Source organism: Salvelinus fontinalis, chromosome 35 (genome assembly GCF_029448725.1).
Source record: "Salvelinus fontinalis isolate EN_2023a chromosome 35, ASM2944872v1, whole genome shotgun sequence".
NCBI classification, from domain to species: domain Eukaryota; kingdom Metazoa; phylum Chordata; class Actinopteri; order Salmoniformes; family Salmonidae; genus Salvelinus; species Salvelinus fontinalis.
In genome coordinates, this window is record NC_074699.1 from 35,904,368 (window position 1) to 35,916,668 (window position 12,301).

Below are 12,301 nucleotides of genomic sequence, written 5' to 3' on the forward strand. Positions count from 1 at the left end.
GTGGACCAATCTGCAGAGTTCCCTGCAGTCAGATGTGCTGGTGCCACTCAGGCAGTTAACATTACTGGTTGAGGATGTCTACGTAGTTGAATGGGATTGCTTTTGTTAATTGTGTGCTGAATTATATTGTTTCATACACGTGTATGTTTTAATTTTCAGTAATGTGTATGTAACAGTATAGCTTTCCGTCCCTCGCCCCAACCTGGGCTCGAACCAGGCACCCTCTGCACACATCGACTGACACCCACGAAGCACCGTTTCCCATCGCGCCACAAAACACGCGGCCCTTGCAGAGCAAGGGGAACAACTACTTCAAGGTCTCAAGAGCGAGTGACGTCACCGGTTGAAACGTTATTGGCGAGCACCACCGCTAACTAGCTAGCCATTTCACATGGGTTACATGCACAGGGCTCTCTTGTAAAATAGATTTTTAATCTCATTGTGAATCCCTGTTTAAATAAAAGGTTAAATAAATACAATTAAATGAGCTAGGACGGACGTAGTCAATAACTATTTGTACAGAATTCAGAACATGGGCCGTTCTTAGTGTTCTCCCTGTACACCAAGTCAGAACCGTAGGATAAATAAAGGGGGCATATAAGCAAACGATTAAAGCTCTTACTATATTTGATGATTACGTTTCTCAAAAACAGGTTATAGGCTACATGTGCACCACCAAGTCAAACCATGAGGTGAAAATAGACCAAATGATTAGGGTGAGACACATTGGCTACTATGACTTTCTTAGCCACAGTATACATATCTCCCTGGCATGTTACATCATTTATTCAGCAGCATACAAGACATTTCTGGACTCACCTTGTTGTGCTGTGCTCACTTGAACAGGAAGGTGGCGCAGCGGTTCTTCGTGGGAAAATATTGTCATCAAAGTCTGACATTCTCTGGATTTATGTTGCTTTCAAGACAACTGGGTTGAATCATGACGTCAGTTATCTTCAGGTCGGAGCACTAGAAAGAGACCCGAGTTCCCGAATGTACAATTCCGAGTTCCCAGTTGTCTTGAACTCACTAAAGTCCGATGTTGCAGTTCCTGAGTTAACAGTTGTTTTGAGCGAGGCACAAATCATGTTTCATTGACAGCTTTGCCAATGTTGAATGTTTATCGTTTTAAACTTGGAAAAGAGACCCTTAAACCCAGACTTGGGACCTCACAGCCATTCCACTGAATAGCAGGATAATGCTTGCAGTTAGCCACTGATTCCTTCCAAACCACTCATTGTTGAATTTGCGATTTCCAACTTGTTGTGTGATGTTTATGTCCAATGAGCACCGATACGTTTTATCTATCATTTCTCGTCATATGCCAAGGATTATAAAGGATTTGCCACTAGATTGTCGACTTGATTCATGATGACCGCTAGCTACAATTTTGAATGTATAATGCTAACATGATCAGTCCAATCAAATCTACTGTAGATATAATGTGATTTGACGTCATTTTATCTGTGGCCAATAACCTTGAGCTTTCTTGGATGGGAACTTCTAATGTAACTCTATGGCATCATCCAAGGGGGCTTGAATTTTCTAGCTCTACTCTTAGACTTGGCGGTGACGTAGTGTCCCCATGAGTGACCGAACACTGGGCCAATCATGGCCCAACGCCATCAGGAAGTCGGCATGGTCTGTAATGTTTGACTCCTCATATCAGGAAGTCAGCATGGTCTGTAACGTTTGACCCCTCATATCAGTACACCTTGATGGAACCAGGAAGTCAGCATGGTCTGTAACGTTTAACCCCTCATATCAGGAAGTCAGCATGGTCTGTAACGTTTGACTCCTCATATCAGGAAGTCAGCATGGTCTGTAACGTTTGACTCCTCATATCAGGAAGTCAGCATGGTCTGTAACGTTTGACCCCTCATATCAGGAAGTCAGCATGGTCTGTAACGTTTGACTCCTCATATCAGGAAGTCAGCATGGTCTGTAACGTTTGACCCCTCATATCAGGAAGTCAGCATGGTCTGTAACGTTTGACTCCTCATATCAGGAAGTCAGCATGGTCTGTAACGTTTGACCCCTCATATCAGGAAGTCAGCATGGTCTGTAACGTTTGACTCCTCATATCAGAACACCTTGATGGAACCAGGAAGTCAGCATGGTCTGTAACGTTTGACTCCTCATATCAGGAAGTCAGCATGGTCTGTAACGTTTGACCCCTCATATCAGGAAGTCAGCATGGTCTGTAACGTTTGACCCCTCATATCAGGAAGTCAGCATGGACTGTAACGTTTGACCCCTCATATCAGGAAGTCAGCATGGTCTGTAACGTTTGACTCCTCATATCTGAACACCTTGATGGAACCAGGAAGTCAGCATGGTCTGTAACGTTTGACTCCTCATATCAGGAAGTCAACATGGTCTGTAACGTTTGACTCCTCATATCAGAACACCTTGATGGAACCAGGAAGTCAGCATGGTCTGTAACGTTTGACTCCTCATATCAGGAAGTCAACATGGTCTGTAACGTTTGATTCCTCATATCAGGAAGTCAGCATGGTCTGTAACGTTTGACTCCTCATATCAGGAAGTCAGCATGGTCTGTAACGTTTGACTCCTCATATCAGGAAGTCAGCATGGTCTGTAACGTTTGATTCCTCATATCAGGAAGTCAGCATGGTCTGTAACGTTTGACTCCTCATATCAGGAAGTCAGCATGGTCTGTAATGTTTGACCCCTCATATCAGGAAGTCAGCATGGTCTGTAACGTTTGACTCCTCATATCAGAACACCTTGATGGAACCAGGAAGTCAGCATGGTCTGTAACGTTTGACTCGTCATATCAGGAAGTCAGCATGGTCTGTAACGTTTGACCCCTCATATCAGGAAGTCAGCATGGTCTGTAACGTTTGACACCTCATATCAGGAAGTCAGCATGGTTTGTAACGTTTGACCCCTCATATCAGGAAGTCAGCATGGTCTGTAACGTTTGACTCCTCATATCAGGAAGTCAGCATGGTCTGTAACGTTTGACCCCTCATATCAGGAAGTCAGCATGGTCTGTAACGTTTGACCCCTCATATCAGGAAGTCAGCATGGTCTGTAACGTTTGACTCCTCATATCAGGAAGTCAGCATGGTCTGTAACGTTTGACTCCTCATATCAGGAAGTCAGCATGGTCTGTAACGTTTGACTCCTCATATCAGGAAGTCAGCATGGTCTGTAACGTTTGACTCCTCATATCAGGAAGTCAGCATGGTCTGTAACGTTTGACCCCTCATATCAGGAAGTCAGCATGGTCTGTAACGTTTGACTCCTCATATCAGAACACCTTGATGGAACCAGGAAGTCAGCATGGTCTGTAACGTTTGACTCGTCATATCAGGAAGTCAGCATGGTCTGTAACGTTTGACCCCTCATATCAGGAAGTCAGCATGGTCTGTAACGTTTGACACCTCATATCAGGAAGTCAGCATGGTCTGTAACGTTTGACACCTCATATCAGGAAGTCAGCATGGTCTGTAACGTTTGACCCCTCATATCAGGAAGTCAGCATGGTCTGTAACGTTTGACCCCTCATATCAGGAAGTCAGCGTGGTCTGTAACGTTTGACTCCTCATATCAGGAAGTCAGCATGGTCTGTAACGTTTGACTCCTCATATCAGGAAGTCAGCATGGTCTGTAACGTTTGACCCCTCATATCAGGAAGTCAGCATGGTCTGTAACGTTTGACTCCTCATATCAGGAAGTCAGCATGGTCTGTAACGTTTGACTCCTCATATCAGGAAGTCAACATGGTCTGTAACGTTTGACTCCTCATATCAGGAAGTCAGCATGGTCTGTAACGTTTGACCCCTCATATCAGGAAGTCAGCATGGTCTGTAACGTTTGACACCTCATATCAGGAAGTCAGCATGGTCTGTAACGTTTGACCCCTCATATCAGGAAGTCAACATGGTCTGTAACGTTTGACTCCTCATATCAGGAAGTCAGCATGGTCTGTAACGTTTGACTCCTCATATCAGGAAGTCAGCATGGTCTGTAACGTTTGACTCCTCATATCAGGAAGTCAGCATGGTCTGTAACGTTTGACCCCTCATATCAGGAAGTCAGCATGGTCTGTAACGTTTGACTCCTCATATCAGGAAGTCAGCATGGTCTGTAACGTTTGACTCCTCATATCAGGAAGTCAACATGGTCTGTAACGTTTGACTCGTCATATCAGGAAGTCAGCATGGTCTGTAACGTTTGACCCCTCATATCAGGAAGTCAGCATGGTCTGTAACGTTTGACACCTCATATCAGGAAGTCAGCATGGTCTGTAACGTTTGACTCCTCATATCAGGAAGTCAGCATGGTCTGTAACGTTTGACTCCTCATATCAGGAAGTCAGCATGGTCTGTAACGTTTGACTCCTCATATCAGGAAGTCAGCATGGTCTGTAACGTTTGACTCCTCATATCAGGAAGTCAACATGGTCTGTAACGTTTGATTCCTCATATCAGGAAGTCAGCATGGTCTGTAACGTTTGACTCCTCATATCAGGAAGTCAGCATGGTCTGTAACGTTTGACCCCTCATATCAGGAAGTCAGCATGGTCTGTAACGTTTGACCCCTCATATCAGGAAGTCAGCATGGACTGTAACGTTTGACCCCTCATATCAGGAAGTCAGCATGGTCTGTAACGTTTGACTCCTCATATCTGAACACCTTGATGGAACCAGGAAGTCAGCATGGTCTGTAACGTTTGACTCCTCATATCAGGAAGTCAACATGGTCTGTAACGTTTGACTCCTCATATCAGAACACCTTGATGGAACCAGGAAGTCAGCATGGTCTGTAACGTTTGACTCCTCATATCAGGAAGTCAACATGGTCTGTAACGTTTGATTCCTCATATCAGGAAGTCAGCATGGTCTGTAACGTTTGACTCCTCATATCAGGAAGTCAGCATGGTCTGTAACGTTTGACTCATATCAGGAAGTCAGCATGGTCTGTAACGTTTGATTCCTCATATCAGGAAGTCAGCATGGTCTGTAACGTTTGACTCCTCATATCAGGAAGTCAGCATGGTCTGTAATGTTTGACCCCTCATATCAGGAAGTCAGCATGGTCTGTAACGTTTGACTCCTCATATCAGAACACCTTGATGGAACCAGGAAGTCAGCATGGTCTGTAACGTTTGACTCGTCATATCAGGAAGTCAGCATGGTCTGTAACGTTTGACCCCTCATATCAGGAAGTCAGCATGGTCTGTAACGTTTGACACCTCATATCAGGAAGTCAGCATGGTCTGTAACGTTTGACCCCTCATATCAGGAAGTCAGCATGGTCTGTAACGTTTGACTCCTCATATCAGGAAGTCAGCATGGTCTGTAACGTTTGACCCCTCATATCAGGAAGTCAGCATGGTCTGTAACGTTTGACCCCTCATATCAGGAAGTCAGCATGGTCTGTAACGTTTGACTCCTCATATCAGGAAGTCAGCATGGTCTGTAACGTTTGACTCCTCATATCAGGAAGTCAGCATGGTCTGTAACGTTTGACTCCTCATATCAGGAAGTCAGCATGGTCTGTAACGTTTGACTCCTCATATCAGGAAGTCAGCATGGTCTGTAACGTTTGACCCCTCATATCAGGAAGTCAGCATGGTCTGTAACGTTTGACTCCTCATATCAGAACACCTTGATGGAACCAGGAAGTCAGCATGGTCTGTAACGTTTGACTCGTCATATCAGGAAGTCAGCATGGTCTGTAACGTTTGACCCCTCATATCAGGAAGTCAGCATGGTCTGTAACGTTTGACACCTCATATCAGGAAGTCAGCATGGTCTGTAACGTTTGACACCTCATATCAGGAAGTCAGCATGGTCTGTAACGTTTGACTCCTCATATCAGGAAGTCAGCATGGTCTGTAACGTTTGACTCCTCATATCAGGAAGTCAGCATGGTCTGTAACGTTTGACTCCTCATATCAGGAAGTCAGCATGGTCTGTAACGTTTGACTCCTCATATCAGGAAGTCAGCATGGTCTGTAACGTTTGACTCCTCATATCAGGAAGTCAGCATGGTCTGTAACGTTTGACCCCTCATATCAGGAAGTCAGCATGGTCTGTAACGTTTGACCCCTCATATCAGGAAGTCAGCATGGACTGTAACGTTTGACCCCTCATATCAGGAAGTCAGCATGGTCTGTAACGTTTGACTCCTCATATCTGAACACCTTGATGGAACCAGGAAGTCAGCATGGTCTGTAACGTTTGACTCCTCATATCAGGAAGTCAACATGGTCTGTAACGTTTGACTCCTCATATCAGAACACCTTGATGGAACCAGGAAGTCAGCATGGTCTGTAACGTTTGACTCCTCATATCAGGAAGTCAACATGGTCTGTAACGTTTGATTCCTCATATCAGGAAGTCAGCATGGTCTGTAACGTTTGACTCCTCATATCAGGAAGTCAGCATGGTCTGTAACGTTTGACTCCTCATATCAGGAAGTCAGCATGGTCTGTAACGTTTGATTCCTCATATCAGGAAGTCAGCATGGTCTGTAACGTTTGACTCCTCATATCAGGAAGTCAGCATGGTCTGTAATGTTTGACCCCTCATATCAGGAAGTCAGCATGGTCTGTAACGTTTGACTCCTCATATCAGAACACCTTGATGGAACCAGGAAGTCAGCATGGTCTGTAACGTTTGACTCGTCATATCAGGAAGTCAGCATGGTCTGTAACGTTTGACCCCTCATATCAGGAAGTCAGCATGGTCTGTAACGTTTGACACCTCATATCAGGAAGTCAGCATGGTCTGTAACGTTTGACCCCTCATATCAGGAAGTCAGCATGGTCTGTAACGTTTGACTCCTCATATCAGGAAGTCAGCATGGTCTGTAACGTTTGACCCCTCATATCAGGAAGTCAGCATGGTCTGTAACGTTTGACCCCTCATATCAGGAAGTCAGCATGGTCTGTAACGTTTGACTCCTCATATCAGGAAGTCAGCATGGTCTGTAACGTTTGACTCCTCATATCAGGAAGTCAGCATGGTCTGTAACGTTTGACTCCTCATATCAGGAAGTCAGCATGGTCTGTAACGTTTGACTCCTCATATCAGGAAGTCAGCATGGTCTGTAACGTTTGACCCCTCATATCAGGAAGTCAGCATGGTCTGTAACGTTTGACTCCTCATATCAGAACACCTTGATGGAACCAGGAAGTCAGCATGGTCTGTAACGTTTGACTCGTCATATCAGGAAGTCAGCATGGTCTGTAACGTTTGACCCCTCATATCAGGAAGTCAGCATGGTCTGTAACGTTTGACACCTCATATCAGGAAGTCAGCATGGTCTGTAACGTTTGACACCTCATATCAGGAAGTCAGCATGGTCTGTAACGTTTGACCCCTCATATCAGGAAGTCAGCATGGTCTGTAACGTTTGACCCCTCATATCAGGAAGTCAGCGTGGTCTGTAACGTTTGACTCCTCATATCAGGAAGTCAGCATGGTCTGTAACGTTTGACTCCTCATATCAGGAAGTCAGCGTGGTCTGTAACGTTTGACCCCTCATATCAGGAAGTCAGCATGGTCTGTAACGTTTGACTCCTCATATCAGGAAGTCAGCATGGTCTGTAACGTTTGACTCCTCATATCAGGAAGTCAACATGGTCTGTAACGTTTGACTCGTCATATCAGGAAGTCAGCATGGTCTGTAACGTTTGACCCCTCATATCAGGAAGTCAGCATGGTCTGTAACGTTTGACACCTCATATCAGGAAGTCAGCATGGTCTGTAACGTTTGACCCCTCATATCAGGAAGTCAACATGGTCTGTAACGTTTGACTCCTCATATCAGGAAGTCAGCATGGTCTGTAACGTTTGACTCCTCATATCAGGAAGTCAGCATGGTCTGTAACGTTTGACTCCTCATATCAGGAAGTCAGCATGGTCTGTAACGTTTGACTCCTCATATCAGGAAGTCAGCATGGTCTGTAACGTTTGACTCCTCATATCAGGAAGTCAACATGGTCTGTAACGTTTGACTCGTCATATCAGGAAGTCAGCATGGTCTGTAACGTTTGACCCCTCATATCAGGAAGTCAGCATGGTCTGTAACGTTTGACACCTCATATCAGGAAGTCAGCATGGTCTGTAACGTTTGACTCCTCATATCAGGAAGTCAGCATGGTCTGTAACGTTTGACTCCTCATATCAGGAAGTCAGCATGGTCTGTAACGTTGACTCCTCATATCAGGAAGTCAGCATGGTCTGTAACGTTTGACTCCTCATATCAGGAAGTCAACATGGTCTGTAACGTTTGATTCCTCATATCAGGAAGTCAGCATGGTCTGTAACGTTTGACTCCTCATATCAGGAAGTCAGCATGGTCTGTAACGTTTGACCCCTCATATCAGGAAGTCAGCATGGTCTGTAACGTTTGACCCCTCATATCAGGAAGTCAGCATGGACTGTAACGTTTGACCCCTCATATCAGGAAGTCAGCATGGTCTGTAACGTTTGACTCCTCATATCTGAACACCTTGATGGAACCAGGAAGTCAGCATGGTCTGTAACGTTTGACTCCTCATATCAGGAAGTCAACATGGTCTGTAACGTTTGACTCCTCATATCAGAACACCTTGATGGAACCAGGAAGTCAGCATGGTCTGTAACGTTTGACTCCTCATATCAGGAAGTCAACATGGTCTGTAACGTTTGATTCCTCATATCAGGAAGTCAGCATGGTCTGTAACGTTTGACTCCTCATATCAGGAAGTCAGCATGGTCTGTAACGTTTGACTCATATCAGGAAGTCAGCATGGTCTGTAACGTTTGATTCCTCATATCAGGAAGTCAGCATGGTCTGTAACGTTTGACTCCTCATATCAGGAAGTCAGCATGGTCTGTAATGTTTGACCCCTCATATCAGGAAGTCAGCATGGTCTGTAACGTTTGACTCCTCATATCAGAACACCTTGATGGAACCAGGAAGTCAGCATGGTCTGTAACGTTTGACTCGTCATATCAGGAAGTCAGCATGGTCTGTAACGTTTGACCCCTCATATCAGGAAGTCAGCATGGTCTGTAACGTTTGACACCTCATATCAGGAAGTCAGCATGGTCTGTAACGTTTGACCCCTCATATCAGGAAGTCAGCATGGTCTGTAACGTTTGACTCCTCATATCAGGAAGTCAGCATGGTCTGTAACGTTTGACCCCTCATATCAGGAAGTCAGCATGGTCTGTAACGTTTGACCCCTCATATCAGGAAGTCAGCATGGTCTGTAACGTTTGACTCCTCATATCAGGAAGTCAGCATGGTCTGTAACGTTTGACTCCTCATATCAGGAAGTCAGCATGGTCTGTAACGTTTGACTCCTCATATCAGGAAGTCAGCATGGTCTGTAACGTTTGACTCCTCATATCAGGAAGTCAGCATGGTCTGTAACGTTTGACCCCTCATATCAGGAAGTCAGCATGGTCTGTAACGTTTGACTCCTCATATCAGAACACCTTGATGGAACCAGGAAGTCAGCATGGTCTGTAACGTTTGACTCGTCATATCAGGAAGTCAGCATGGTCTGTAACGTTTGACCCCTCATATCAGGAAGTCAGCATGGTCTGTAACGTTTGACACCTCATATCAGGAAGTCAGCATGGTCTGTAACGTTTGACACCTCATATCAGGAAGTCAGCATGGTCTGTAACGTTTGACTCCTCATATCAGGAAGTCAGCATGGTCTGTAACGTTTGACTCCTCATATCAGGAAGTCAGCATGGTCTGTAACGTTTGACTCCTCATATCAGGAAGTCAGCATGGTCTGTAACGTTTGATTCCTCATATCAGGAAGTCAGCATGGTCTGTAACGTTTGACTCCTCATATCAGGAAGTCAGCATGGTCTGTAACGTTTGACCCCTCATATCAGGAAGTCAGCATGGTCTGTAACGTTTGACCCCTCATATCAGGAAGTCAGAATGGACTGTAACGTTTGACCCCTCATATCAGGAAGTCAGCATGGTCTGTAACGTTTGACTCCTCATATCTGAACACCTTGATGGAACCAGGAAGTCAGCATGGTCTGTAACGTTTGACTCCTCATATCAGGAAGTCAACATGGTCTGTAACGTTTGACTCCTCATATCAGAACACCTTGATGGAACCAGGAAGTCAGCATGGTCTGTAACGTTTGACTCCTCATATCAGGAAGTCAACATGGTCTGTAACGTTTGATTCCTCATATCAGGAAGTCAGCATGGTCTGTAACGTTTGACTCCTCATATCAGGAAGTCAGCATGGTCTGTAACGTTTGACTCCTCATATCAGGAAGTCAGCATGGTCTGTAACGTTTGATTCCTCATATCAGGAAGTCAGCATGGTCTGTAACGTTTGACTCCTCATATCAGGAAGTCAGCATGGTCTGTAATGTTTGACCCCTCATATCAGGAAGTCAGCATGGTCTGTAACGTTTGACTCCTCATATCAGAACACCTTGATGGAACCAGGAAGTCAGCATGGTCTGTAACGTTTGACTCGTCATATCAGGAAGTCAGCATGGTCTGTAACGTTTGACCCCTCATATCAGGAAGTCAGCATGGTCTGTAACGTTTGACACCTCATATCAGGAAGTCAGCATGGTCTGTAACGTTTGACCCCTCATATCAGGAAGTCAGCATGGTCTGTAACGTTTGACTCCTCATATCAGGAAGTCAGCATGGTCTGTAACGTTTGACCCCTCATATCAGGAAGTCAGCATGGTCTGTAACGTTTGACCCCTCATATCAGGAAGTCAGCATGGTCTGTAACGTTTGACTCCTCATATCAGGAAGTCAGCATGGTCTGTAACGTTTGACTCCTCATATCAGGAAGTCAGCATGGTCTGTAACGTTTGACTCCTCATATCAGGAAGTCAGCATGGTCTGTAACGTTTGACTCCTCATATCAGGAAGTCAGCATGGTCTGTAACGTTTGACCCCTCATATCAGGAAGTCAGCATGGTCTGTAACGTTTGACTCCTCATATCAGAACACCTTGATGGAACCAGGAAGTCAGCATGGTCTGTAACGTTTGACTCGTCATATCAGGAAGTCAGCATGGTCTGTAACGTTTGACCCCTCATATCAGGAAGTCAGCATGGTCTGTAACGTTTGACACCTCATATCAGGAAGTCAGCATGGTCTGTAACGTTTGACACCTCATATCAGGAAGTCAGCATGGTCTGTAACGTTTGACCCCTCATATCAGGAAGTCAGCATGGTCTGTAACGTTTGACCCCTCATATCAGGAAGTCAGCGTGGTCTGTAACGTTTGACTCCTCATATCAGGAAGTCAGCATGGTCTGTAACGTTTGACTCCTCATATCAGGAAGTCAGCATGGTCTGTAACGTTTGACCCCTCATATCAGGAAGTCAGCATGGTCTGTAACGTTTGACTCCTCATATCAGGAAGTCAACATGGTCTGTAACGTTTGACTCGTCATATCAGGAAGTCAGCATGGTCTGTAACGTTTGACCCCTCATATCAGGAAGTCAGCATGGTCTGTAACGTTTGACACCTCATATCAGGAAGTCAGCATGGTCTGTAACGTTTGACCCCTCATATCAGGAAGTCAACATGGTCTGTAACGTTTGACTCCTCATATCAGGAAGTCAGCATGGTCTGTAACGTTTGACTCCTCATATCAGGAAGTCAGCATGGTCTGTAACGTTTGACTCCTCATATCAGGAAGTCAGCATGGTCTGTAACGTTTGACCCCTCATATCAGGAAGTCAGCATGGTCTGTAACGTTTGACACCTCATATCAGGAAGTCAGCATGGTCTGTAACGTTTGACTCCTCATATCAGGAAGTCAGCATGGTCTGTAACGTTTGACTCCTCATATCAGGAAGTCAGCATGGTCTGTAACGTTTGACTCCTCATATCAGGAAGTCAGCATGGTCTGTAACGTTTGACTCCTCATATCAGGAAGTCAGCATGGTCTGTAACGTTTGATTCCTCATATCAGGAAGTCAGCATGGTCTGTAACGTTTGACTCCTCATATCAGGAAGTCAGCATGGTCTGTAACGTTTGACCCCTCATATCAGGAAGTCAGCATGGTCTGTAACGTTTGACTCCTCATATCAGAACACCTTGATGGAACCAGGAAGTCAGCATGGTCTGTAACGTTTGACTCCTCATATCAGGAAGTCAGCATGGTCTGTAACGTTTGACCCCTCATATCAGGAAGTCAGCATGGTCTGTAACGTTTGACCCCTCATATCAGGAAGTCAGCATGGACTGTAACGTTTGACCCCTCATATCAGGAAGTCAGCATGGTCTGTAACGTTTGACTCCTCATATCTGAA